This window comes from Pseudophryne corroboree, chromosome 4 (assembly GCF_028390025.1).
Source record: "Pseudophryne corroboree isolate aPseCor3 chromosome 4, aPseCor3.hap2, whole genome shotgun sequence".
NCBI classification, from domain to species: Eukaryota; Metazoa; Chordata; class Amphibia; order Anura; family Myobatrachidae; genus Pseudophryne; species Pseudophryne corroboree.
The window spans coordinates 704,624,373-704,637,937 of record NC_086447.1 but is presented as its reverse complement, the minus strand read 5'-3'; the positions used below and the strand labels follow the sequence as shown (position 1 = coordinate 704,637,937).

At 44.5% G+C, this 13,565-nt stretch overlaps 1 long non-coding RNA gene across 2 annotated transcripts in view; it reads left to right on the top strand.

The window, feature by feature from the left end:
- LOC134910200 (uncharacterized) overlaps positions 1-13,565 on the top strand; it is a 54,124-nt gene that overhangs the window by 27,618 nt on the left and 12,941 nt on the right. The window contains exon 1 of one of the 2 annotated variants that reach the window (XR_010176142.1): positions 4,512-4,583. The exons of the other annotated variant lie outside the window; for it this stretch is intronic. This is a non-coding gene — a long non-coding RNA (uncharacterized LOC134910200). Of the gene's footprint in view, positions 1-4,511; positions 4,584-13,565 lie in introns of those variants that run through there. 2 annotated transcript variants of the gene reach the window in all.

Here is a 13,565-nt window from a genome sequence, read left to right as displayed (position 1 = left end):
ATATGGACCAATACGAGCAGAAATACATCTTTGGGAGTTTTTCAGATAAATTGCTTTTTTTTAGGAGATTTATAGATTATATTTTTATTATGTGGAATGGGGATGCTGTATCTTTTTTAGATATGGTTAATTTTTTGAACCAGTTGGATAGCCCTATCCGTTTCACAGCAACATTGGATGATTCCTCTATAAATTTCGTGGATGTCACCATAATGAAAAATGGATTGTGGTTGGACTATATGTTGTACAGGAAGGAAACTGGCAGAAACACACTATTGTGGGCGACGAGTCATCATCCGGACGCTTTAAAGTCTAACCTCCACATACAGGTTGAGTCTCCCTTATCCAAAATGCTTGGGACCAGAGGTGTTTTGGATATGGGATTTTTCCGTATTTTGGAATAATTGCATACCATAATGAGATATCATGGTGATGGGGCCTAAATCTAAGCACAGAATGCATTTATGTTACATATACACCTTATACACACAGCCTGAAGGTAATTTTAGCCAATATTTTTAATAACTTTGTGCATTAAACAAAGTGTGTGTACATTCACACAATTCATTTATGTTTCATATACACCTTATACACACAGCCTGAAGGTCATTTAATACAATATTTTTAATAACTTTGTGTATTAAACAAAGTTTGTGTACATTGAGCCATCAAAAAACAAAGGTTTCACAATCTCACTCTCGCTCAAAAAAGTCCGTATTTCGGAATATTCCGTATTTCGGAATATTTGGATATGGGATACTCAACCTGTATCACAATTTGCCCATATTTTGAGAAACAACTCTAACCCTGAACATGCAGATGATCAAATAGCTGAATGCAGGGAGAGTTTTTTCACAAAAGGATATAAAGTGAGAGAAATTGAGAGATGCCTCACCAGGTCCAGAAATTTGGTGGAAGACCCACAGAGGGATATGCGGCAAAAGCCTAGTGATCAATTGATTTTGAATCTTCGTTGCAATACAGCATTGAACTCCACCAAGAAGGCTATTAAGCATTATTGGCCTCTTATTATGACTGACCCAGCGTTCAAAAGACTGACTCATAACCCTCCATTGCTAAGTGTGACGAGAGGTCAAAATTTGAAAGATCTTTTGCTAAGACCAGATATGCGACCAGAGAGAGGGGCAGTGGTGTTTAAAAACTGGCTGGCACAGTCCAGTGGATACTTTAAATGCCTTGAATGCACCATCTGCAGAGCAATGATAACTGGATGATTCTTCTGTCATCCACACAGTGGACAGAAGATATATCTTAAACAAAGGTTCACATGTCAGCTGGATCACGTCGTCTATTTCCTCATTTGCCCATGCGGGCTCATGTACGTGGGGAAAGCCATAAGGACATTTAAAGAACGTATGTCTCAGCATAGATATACGATTCTCTTGGCGTATGAAACTGGGACATCAGACAAACCGGTAGCTATCCACTTTCTAAAGGAACATCACCAATTGGCTACATTGCGCTATATGATTATAGACTCTGTCCCGCCCCTCCCTAGAGGTGGTGACAGAGGCATCTACTCTTGAAGAAAGAAGCGCGATGGATCCATGAATTGGATACTGTTGCACAAAGGGGTTAAACAAAACTAATCCTCTAACTATTTTTCTCTGAAATTGTCCATTGTGACTTCCGGTTCTGAAGCACACATATATGAATTTATACTACCTTGGATTGGGTAGATGAAAGGGTATTGGGCTATAAAGAGCAGCATCCTTCATTTCATTTTTAATACACTGTGGCATGGGGGGGCGCTCACATATCCATATTGTTGGATAAAGGGATGTGCGCGCTCACTGTGTCTTCAGTGTATATATTCCATGGCTCCAAAGGTATTTTTTTCTGTAAGTTTTTTTTAGAAATCTTATAAATGTTTGTGTTGTTGTTATATGTTGTGTGACATGATTGGTGTATGTATGCCCTGAACAAACCAGCAAGATGAGTTAACCTATCTGATAGCGCTGCTGCTGCTCGGAGCCTGCGTTCCAATGGTAAATGAGTGGAACGCAAAATTGGTTACTAGAGGAAGCTTTTAGCCTCTAGCGCCTGGCCATAATGCAGAAGCATATGATCATGCAGGGTGCTTACCACTGACAGCAGGACAGCGCGTCCGCTGCAGCATCAGCGGAACAACCAGGGCCCTCATTCCGAGTTGTTCGCTCGTTCTTTTTCATCGCATCGCAGCGATTTTCAGCAAACTGCGCATGCGCAATGTTCGCACTGCGGCTGCGCCAAGTAAATTTGCTAAGAAGTTTGGTATTTTACTCACGGCATTACGATGTTTTTTCTTCGTTCTGGTGATCGTTGTGTGATTGACAGGAAGTGGGTGTTTCTGGGCGGAAAGTGGCCGTTTTATGGGAGTGTGTGAAAAAACGCTGCCGTTTCTGGGAAAAACGCGGGAGTGGCTGGAGAAACGGGGGAGTGTCTGGGCGAACGCTGGGTGTGTTTGTGACGTCAAACCAGGAACGAAACTGACTGAACAGATCGCAGTGGCAGAGTAAGTGTCGAGCTACTCAGAAACTGCTTAGAAATTTCTATTCGCAATTTTGAGAATCTTTCGTTCGCAATTTTGCTAAGCTAAGATTCACTCCCAGTAGGCGGCGGCTTAGCGTGTGCAATGCTGCTAAAAGCAGCTTGCGAGCGAACAACTCGGAATGAGGGCCCAGATTCGGATGCGATCCCTGGGGGGGACTGTTGTGGTAGATGAGATGTCCCTCAGCTGTGGGTACTTCCGGTAACAGTATATGCGATAGTAACGTGGTTTTGAGATAATCATGTGTTTTCAGTAAGATTTCCTTGATATATGAATATAAGTCTCTGGGCATCGGCCTGAATACTATTACTGATACAGAGAGTATGTTTGATTATACTGTTAGAGTGGATGGTAATACACTTATTGATTTTATGGCCTACTTCCTACACTTTGTAGTGAGGGGGAGGAGCCTCTTGCTGGTTCCGGGGTATATATAGACCAGTTTGTGACTATGGTGGTTATGCTTCTTCACTCTGGTTGTTGGGTCTTGAGAGAGGGCCGTGCCAGGCCCGAAACGTCGACATGCACTTCAGTGATGTAATGTATGTGAATTAAACTCTATTCTTGAATTTTTTAAAGCAGACCGGTGAGTGCTCTCTCTGAAGTATTTCCTGCTGAGATAATGGCATATATATGATATATTATGTGAGTGTATATATATATATATATATATATATAGAGAGAGAGAGAGAGAGGGATAATATAATATATATGTATGTGTCATTATCTCAGTAGGGTACCCAAAAATGTGGGATTTTGAATTTTGGATACGGATACTCAATATATATATAAAAAATCACTCCTACCTCACACACACCACAGTCTGTCTTTCCCCGATGACTCCATGCTGCATTGCCAGTTCCCCCACCTCATCCCAAAACCCTGTATCCCCTCCGGGGAGAGACTCACCTGCGCTGCACTCCTCAGTATCCAGGCACAAACATCACACAGCAGGAGCCATGCGTCCCTCACATTCCACCAGAAGAGACTGGTGCAGGGCACAGGAATCCTGGCCTACGGAGCTGCTGCCATGTCTTGTAACTGCCTGCAACAGAGCTAGACCTAGAAGAGCAGGTGCACACTGCGGGTGCCGCACAGTCACTGTGTGTGAGAGGCTCCTGTCACTCTGTGGCTGCGCCCACACTGCCAACAGCTCGCTGCCCTATTTGTATAAGACGGCTCACATCCCTGCCGGGTATTAAGTGGCATGTCCTTGGGGCCCCTTTGATCCACGGTACAGTTGTCCCCTTTGACCCCCCTGTCGTTGATTAGAAGCATGTTGTAGTGTGTTAGCAGAGCAGGCTACAGTACAGCAAATTCTTTACCTTCCCTTTTCCTCTTTACATATTTGCATATAACCCTATTGGTCATAATAGACAATGGAACTGATTCTGATTTGGAAGTAAGGCAGAAAAAGCACATAACTTTGTATCTCGGAAAATCTATGTTGCCATGTAAGGGGAGGAAATACATTAACATTTTTCTGTGCAGGTTAAATACTGGCTGATTTTCATGCAGCCCACATATGTTAGACAGCTTTATTTTTACACTGCAATTTAGATTTCAGTTTGGACACACCCTACCCAAATCTAAATCTCTCTGCACATGTTACATCTGCCCGACCTGCAGTGCATCATGGTCAGGCCCGGCGCTACCCACTCAGCAGAGTCTGCAAAGCAGGGAGGTGCCGTGCTGTAGAGGCGCTCTCCCTGCTCTGCTACTTTGCTGCTGGCTGTTGCTGCGCCTATAACACTGTATGACAGGCAGCGCTGCAGCGGCACTGGCAGCACTAGGGTTGGAGGGGGGGGTTAGATCATACTCACTGTGTGAGAGCAGCAGCAGCAGGGGAAGTCCCTGCAACTCACGGCAGTGCAGAGCCTCCCTGACCTCAACAAGAGCATGTGCCGAGCTGTGACTGGAGGAGCTCGGTACATGCTGATTAGAAGAGCCCCTGATTGGAGGAGCTGTCACATACTCCTCTGACCTCTGCAACATGGAGGATCTGACAGCATGGCATGGCCCCTGTCTTAATGTGAGTATTTAATCTGCCTCCTCTGGCTCCAAAGCTCCTGCTTGTCTCTGCCACCCTCTCATTGCAGCTGCTGTTTCTCTCTGACTGCTACATGGTTCTCTCTCTGCCAAACATCTGTGTCCCCCCTTCTCTCTCCTCAGCATCTCCCCCCTCTCTCTTCCCAGCATCTGCTCCCACCTTCTTTGCCCAGCATCTGCCCCCCGTCTCTGCCCATCATCTGCCCTCCTCTCTCTCCCAAGCATTTGCCACCCCTGTCTCTACCCATCATCTGCCCCCTCTCCCCAGCATCTGCCCTTCCTCTCTCTGCCCATTATCTCCCCCCTCTCTTCCCAGCATCTGCTCCATTCTCTGCCCATCATCTTCCCCCTTTCTCTCCCTAGCATCTGCGTCCACTCCTCTCTCTCCCAACATCTCCCCCTCTCTCTCCCCCCAGCATTTGCTCCCCCTCTTTTTGACCATCATCTGCCCCCCTCCTCTCTCTCCCCAGCATCTGCCCCCTGTCTCTGCCCATCATCTGCCCCCCTTTCCCCAGCATCTGCCCCCCTCCTCTCTCTCCCCAGCATCTGCCCCCGTATCTCTGCCTATCATCTGCCCTCCTCTTCCCAGTATCTGCCCACCCCCTCTGCCCATTATCTCCCCCCTTTCTCTCCCCAGCATCTGTGTCCGCACCTCTCTCTGCCCAGCATCTGCGACCTCTCTTTCCCCAGCATCTGCCCCCCTCTGTCCAGCATCTGACCCCTTCTCTCACATCCTAGCATCCACCACACTCCTCTCTCTGCGCAGCATCTATCCCCCACTCTCCCCAGCATCTGTCTCTCCCCAGCATCTGCCCCCCCATCTGTCCCTCCTCTCCCCAGCATCTGTCTTTCTCCATAATTTGTTCCCCTCTCACTCTGCCCAGCATCTGATGTCCTGCCTCTCTCTCTCTCTCTCTGCCCAGCATCTGCCCCCTCGCCTCTCTCTCTTTCTGCCCAGCATCTGCCCCCTCGCCTCTCTCTCTGCCCAGTATCTGCTTCCCCTCCTTTCTCTCTTTCCAGCATCTGCCCCCTCACTCTGCACTTCATCTCCACCTCTCTCTCCCTAGCATCTGTGCCCCCTCATCTCTCTGCCCAGCATCAGCCTCCCCGTCTCTCTCCCCAGCATCTGCCCCCCCTCTCTCTGCCCTTCATCACCCCCTCTCTCTCCCTAGCATCTGCGTCCCCTCATCTCTCTGCCCAGCATCAGCCTCCCCATCTCTCTCCCCAGCATCTGCCCCCCCTCTCTCTCCCTAGCATCTGCGTCCCCTCATCTCCCTGCCCAACATCTGCCTCCCTGCCTCTCTCTCTCCCCAGCATCCGCATCCCCTCTCTCTGCCCTTCATATCTCCCCATCTCTCTCCCTAGCATCTGCGTCCCCTCCTCTCTCTGCCAATCATCTGCCCCCCCTCGCTCCCTGCCCAACATATTTCCCCCTTCTCTTCCCAGCGTCTGTCACCTTCCTCTCTCTGCCCAGCATCTGGCTGTAATTTATTTTTGGGGTACTATTTTGTGGCCACGCGCCTTCATTGTGAGATCACACCCCTTCTTTGTGGCGCACACCTTCAGTGTGTACTGTCCCTTTATTAAATATGGGAGGGAGGGAGCAATTTTATAGTTTGCAGGGAGGCGCTGAACACCCTGGTACCGGCCCTGATCATGGTTTTGCCCAGGTGCACAGATGCTTGCTATTTTTTGCTTTGCTTCCAAATCTGCATCAGGCCCAATGAGTGCAAATATTTAAAGATTCATAATATTTTCTAAATGATCAACATAAATAATAAAATAGTTGCTCACTTTTTTAAAGAGAATCTAAATGTAACTTTGTTTCTGGAAAAATGTACATTATGGAACTGATATAAATCAATAAACTTTCCAAACTTCACATGTAAGTGGATAACTGGAAAAGTATTTTAATTTATTAATGTATTCATTTATTGTTAAACATTAACCTTGACCTTGACTTTGTTCGTGATGACGTGACGAGCACAATATTTATAGAATGATGATTTAAATATACGACTAAACATCTACCGCATATGACATACAGCTTTATGACTACTAAGTGTTTGGGATAAGACGTTACAACACGGACTGCTGGTTTCACATAAAACATAGATTTCTTTCCATTGCACTTAATTAGTAATGTATTATATGGCTTGCATTGGCCATGTGCACAATTCCCAGAGACAGCACAGCAAATGAGATAGCCACAAAATGTGATGTTCAAATATTTTAATTTGCCAACAGAATCTGTATCACTGATTTGTTAGTTCAGAGTTACATTATGTTTATTACAATTGAAACTAAAGAAATGGAAATTAAAACTGTTACAGTAATATGTATATATAATACAATGACTCAGATTATGGATATATATATATATATATATATATATATATACTGTACATGTATCGGTGTGTGTGTGTGTGTGTGTGTGTGTGTGTGTATACACACATATATAGATAGATAGATAGATAGACTGTGTGTACACACAAACACACAGACACACACATTAGTATGATACGACCGCTGTTAAGGTACAGTGCAATATATACTATAGTTTAAAGCAAGTTTTTTTAAGAGGTAACTCGTCACTGCTGACCAGTTGCAGTGGAGAAGCACATTCTAGTTTCCTATATAGGTACCATAGCTACACCATGAACTGCTGTAGCAAGAACAGATAAATACTGTAGACTTCTGTAGACCAACTGTGCATCTGACTCAGTCGGCAGGATGTAATGAAGTCCGAGATCGGCTGGGAGGTGCGGGATGCCAGCCGAACTCGGACGTTTTTTAAAGGGGCAATCACTTATAAGGCAAAGCCATGCCTTGTAAGTGAATGCTCCTTTAAAAAAAGTCCAAGATCAGCTGGCATCCCACACCTCCGGCGATCTCGGACTCCATTACACCCTGCTGACTGAGTCAGATGCTGTTAGGGTCTCCTGCCCTGTGCTGCCACGTCGTCATGGCAACCGGGAGACAAGTGCTAGTGGTGTAACCTGAGCGCAGCTGATACTCCGGTTCGGGTCTTTTGCTGTGCAGTGGTTATAGGCTCTGTGCACGGCAGGGGATCCGGTGCTGGTTTTTGTGCTCACAGTCTGTGAGGTCTGAGTGGGGCGTGGACAGCACCTGCTTTATAAGGCCTCTTTTCAGGGTAAGCAGATGCTGCTGAATCTTTGTTGGTTAGTCAGTTCATGAAAGTTAGCCAGTACTGTGTAGCTTTGTATTTGTTTGTTGCTTACTGCAAATAGGCCTGGGGATTTGGTATTACACTCTGCCAATCCAGACCTAGCAGTAAGACTGGAGTCAGTCGTTTAGCTTGCTGGGGTTCTGTTACTACTCTGTGAACTTAGCAAGTTTGCGGCTGTATTCTAAGACTTGCCTGTCTAATCCTGTCTCACTGTGCTAGGTGTCAGGGGTCAGTTTAGTGGCAGTAAGCTAAAACCTGTGCACTGCAAGTGAGAATTAGGATTGTGGAGATTCTCCTTGTGTCTATCATTCCATCTCTGACCAAGGAGTTTACTGCCACACCCGTTGGTAACCCTTTAGGGTTTTGCTGTTGCCCTTAGCAACAGCATTTCGGGTTCTCTACGTATTAAAACACAACATCTTGCTTTTCCATCTGAGCAGTTCTAATACAAGGGAGATACCCAGTTCCTTAGCCTCTGGGCTTCATTGTTCCCTTTTAAAACGGGCGATTAGTAATCCTTCTTCCAGTGGAAGACCTTCCCCTCTTCTGATACGTGGCCAGAGGGAGTTTGTTGTTGAAAGGATTCTTGACTCCAAGGTGGTTCGGGGTCGGCTGTCATTTTTGGTGCACTGGAAGGGGTATGGCCCAGAGGAGCGGTCGTGGGTGCGCAGTTGTGATCTTCATGCCCCCAGACTGATACGCTCTTTCTTCTCGCAGTTCCCCGATAAACCCGGTGGTAGGGGTTCTTTGACCCCTCGTCAGAGGGGGGGTACTGTTAGGGTCTCCTGCCCTGTGCTGCCACGTCGTCATGGCAACCGGGAGACAAGTGCTAGTGGTGTAACCTGAGCGCAGCTGATACTCCGGTTCGGGTCTTTTGCTGTGCAGTGGTTATAGGCTCTGTGCACGGCAGGGGATCCGGTGCTGGTTTTTGTGCTCACAGTCTGTGAGGTCTGAGTGGGGCGTGGACAGCACCTGCTTTATAAGGCCTCTTTTCAGGGTAAGCAGATGCTGCTGAATCTTTGTTGGTTAGTCAGTTCATGAAAGTTAGCCAGTACTGTGTAGCTTTGTATTTGTTTGTTGCTTACTGCAAATAGGCCTGGGGATTTGGTATTACACTCTGCCAATCCAGACCTAGCAGTAAGACTGGAGTCAGTCGTTTAGCTTGCTGGGGTTCTGTTACTACTCTGTGAACTTAGCAAGTTTGCGGCTGTATTCTAAGACTTGCCTGTCTAATCCTGTCTCACTGTGCTAGGTGTCAGGGGTCAGTTTAGTGGCAGTAAGCTAAAACCTGTGCACTGCAAGTGAGAATTAGGATTGTGGAGACTCTCCTTGTGTCTATCATTCCATCTCTGACCAAGGAGTTTACTGCCACACCCGTTGGTAACCCTTTAGGGTTTTGCTGTTGCCCTTAGCAATAGCATTTCGGGTTCTCTACGTATTAAAACACAACATCTTGCTTTTCCATCTGAGCAGTTCTAATACAAGGGAGATACCCAGTTCCTTAGCCTCTGTGCTTCTCTGTTCACTTTGTGTGTATTTTGTTACCCTATCACCTTCTGTGTACATTATGTCATATCCCCAAGTTTGTCTGTGAGTCCATCTGTTTTGCATAACAGTTCAAACACCAGTACATTCCTGCAGACACTGGAGTGCATAACAGTTCTGACACCAGTACTTTCCTGCAGGCACTGGTGTGCATAACAGATGCACAATTGGCATGAATTGGACGTACAGTGGGCCTGGCTCATATATGTACGCAAACCTTATGGGTTATGTACATTTCCGTTGGTTATTGATCTGCACAGGTGCAATGCCACGTAAACTGCATAGACTTTCATACTGCTGCCGTTTGGGAGCAGCGACAGTGAGCGTATTACAAAATGATCATCCCTGTTTTGCAAGTGTACCGAGGTCAGGTTCTGCGTCATCGACTCAGATTTCCTGGCCACAGCCGTGTGATTACACCGCCCACCCTGAGTAACCTGATGCTTACTCAGATATCAGATGTACTTGCAGATAATCTGATGATCAATCAATAATGCTGGTCGACTACTAATTATCTACCATACTGTAAAAGGAAAGTTCAGTAATGAACTATGATTACTTTGACCTGTAGACCAGTGGTTCTCAAACATTTGAATCACAGCGCCCTAAAGTATCAGAAGTTCTTTTACAGCATGCCTAGCTAGGCCAAAAATTATTGAGAAATTTAGAAAGAAATATTAAATTAAATATATTGTGTTTATATGTCATCCTTAGGTTTAATTGTGTGGTAAGGGACAAGATTTGCTACTGTTTGTCCACATAATTTATGATTAGCAGCCACCCGCACTGGTTTTGCCTGTTACATTGACCATAAATAATTTTAATTGGTCCTGGACCACCAATCCAAGGCACCCCTGCAAGTGTCCTGATAAACCCAGGGTGCCACGGCACACATTTTAAGAACCACTGCTGTAGACTGATGACCATTTTGAAACTCATTGATAATAGTAATGTGGCTGATACAAATGGGATACATAAGTTCACTTTGGAATGCTGTTAATTATGAATTAAGCACATTGGAGCAGAAACAGAAATAAAATACTGTAGGCATACTGTACTTTGAATGAAAGTATGCAAAACAATTGCTTGTATCTGGTCAGATGCAGAGCCTCACTTATCTCGAGATTTGTATCCCTCTGCATTGGCAGCATGTGTGCTTACTCTATTACAAGTCATCAATATGTGATCTTGCCCCTGCCCATTGGCACATGCAGAGGGGTTTCTGAGTACCCAGAACCCCCCCCCCCCAACAAACGCAAGAGTGGGCACTGTATTATTAAACCACGCCCCTTGCAGCAAATTGCCATTATTCTTCGGTCTGTGGGGAGGGGGCGGAGCCAATATGAAACAATGCCATCAGAATAGATTCATTTTTGCCCTGACCCCTCCTGATTGACCCACGAATTGTGGAATTTTTCTGATGGGGGAGGGGCCCATATACAAATTGCAGCTTCAAGGTAAGTTTGTGTGTATATATATATATATATATATATATATATATATACCTCAATACTTGATCGCCACTCTCCTCTCCGGTATATCAGCTTAGGCAGGTGCCCTCAATAAAAGACTGTATACATCGAATTCATGAAGCGGCACTCACAGCATTGTACAAAAGAAACGACTGGACTCAAAGTTTCTCAATGTTTCAATTTCATTGTGAAATTTTCATCAGGATTCACAACATGAACAAATCTAAAGGCTTACCTTATATCCCCAAACCCAAGTGCAGATTACACCTCTCACTCGTGGTCCTGGCATCTGAACTGGTGTCAGTAACCAAATGTTATAATATCAAACACACTAGTATGACTGACTATAAAAAGGTATTTAAATTCAATTGTTCATTCAGTCCATTAGGGTAAACGGTATTTTAAGTGTATATCCACAGCGCCTCTTTCTGAAGGAATAAGTAGCTCTGTTACCTCCACGATGGTTTTCTGGAACACCATCTATCATCTTGTATCTGATAGTGGATAGTCCATGTTTGAAGTCCCTGAAGTGTTTTACAACGGGCTGGTCTGTGGGTTTTCCGTTAATAGCGGCTAGTATTGCACTGCGATGCAGTGCTATTCTTTCTTTAAATTTTCTTATAGTTTTACTTACATAAGCTAGCCCGCAAGGACACCTAATGCAATAAACAACAAAAGCAGATGTGCAAGTAAATATCTGATTGATTTTTATCAACTTGCCGGTGTGGGGATGTGGGAACGTGTTCCCTTGTTCAAGGTAGCCACAGATAATACACCCCAGGCATCTATAATTACCAGGTTTTTTAGTTAAGAAGTGATGTGTTTTTACTTCAGAGATACCTGTAATGTCAGTCTTGACTAGCCAATCGTGCAAATTTTTGCTCCTTGTGTAACATGGAATTCATTTACTGTCCATCAAAAGTGGCAAGTCATGATCCTTATTTCTAAGGGCCCAATGTCGTTTGGCTGTTTTTGTAAATTCATTACTCATCGGAGACAATTGATTAATCCAGACAATATCATTGTTTCTTTCCAAATGCAAATCAAAATCCCTTTTTGATCCAGTGACTAGCAATACTTCTATCAAAAGCTTTAATAAAATCTTGACTGGAACTATTGAGGAATTAATACAAGGACATAGTGATCCGCCCTGCCGATAAGGGGGGCGGGATCATTATCTAGGATATCAAGGACTATATTTCTGAGGCCAATAAACAACATGAATCTAATGTATATAAAAAACTAACTTCAAACTACACTGATATTTTTATTAAAGAGTTGAGGGAGATCCTTAAACAGGCAGAGGAACAGCAATTAATCACGCCACTAATCGGAGCATCATTACTGGAAGAATTCCCTGTTACACCTGTGTTTTATTTATTACCCAAGTTGCACAAGAACAGTATAAATCCTAAGGGCAGACCTATCATCTCGGTCCGGGAGTAATTGTATTATGAAGTATCCAAATACCTTGACCATTACCTGCAGCCCGCTGAACAAACTTATTTACAAGACACCACCATGTTTTTGAATGAATTATCTAAACTAACTGTGACGACACGTGATGACACAGCCGGAGCGTCGTGTCGCACAGTGGTAAAAGACACGTGGTTACTTTCCTAGCCCTGGTCCTACACATGGACTTCACCAATTGCCAATATGTTATTAGTTATATGTTAGGCAATATTGTATTGTATTGTGTGGTTATTATATTGTACAGTTATATTTTATCTGTTATATTTGGTATATGTAGTTTATTTGGTTATTATATATTCAATGTAATTGTTAACTGAATAAGTCTAGGCCAGAGTGTTAGTAACATAGTTAAATAAGTTCATTGCTATGTAAGTCCCCTAGCTGTACACTCAGATGTGATTAGGATGAGTAGGTTATGTAGTAAACAGGTTCTGTATGGAGATGCAGGTAATCTGATCCTGTGCACTCCATTGTGTACAAGAGTCCAGACACCTCGTCTCCACTCCTGACTGACCAGCTTGTGTGATGAATAGACAGGGGAGGGTATAACAAGAGGAGTGACCTCTGCTGAGTTGAAAGAGATCTGAGAGAGAAGGTCAGAGAGTGGCAGGAGAGTGGCAGGAGACTGGCTAAGAAGTAATGTTCTGTCAGGAGTTCCAGGAGGGAATTGCCGTGTAGAATTGGATCACAGAAGTGTGCTGAGCTGTTTATAACCCATTCTCTTCAATAAACCACTGTTGGTTTTTCATCTACCACCACGACTGAGTGATTTGGAACCCGGTATCCTCACACTAACCGATCTACCACCTGATATATTTCTTTGTACGGTGGATGGGGTCAGCCTATACACCAACATACCCCATTCAAGGGGGTTAGCGGCATCCAAACGTCTTCTTGTACCTTATACATGAAGCCGACAGATGGCAACTCTTTACTACAAGCCTCAAGTCATCATCCTGTCCCTCTCAAAAAGGGCTTACCATACTGAGAGTGAGAAGAATCTGTGATACGGTGGTAGAAGAGGAAAAACACATGAATATCATGATTGACAAGTTCTTACAACGCGGGCATGCCAAATCGGATTTATTGAAGGCTAAAGCCAAGGCACAAGGTATTAGCAGGGAAGTACTGCTACAAAAGTCCAATAAAAAAAGAAAGAAACAATAATATTGTCTGGATTAATCAAGTCTCTCTAGGTGAGCAATGAATTTACTTTTGCCATTTTTGAAAGACAGTAAATTAATTCCATGTTACACAAAGAGCAAAAATTTGCATGATTGGC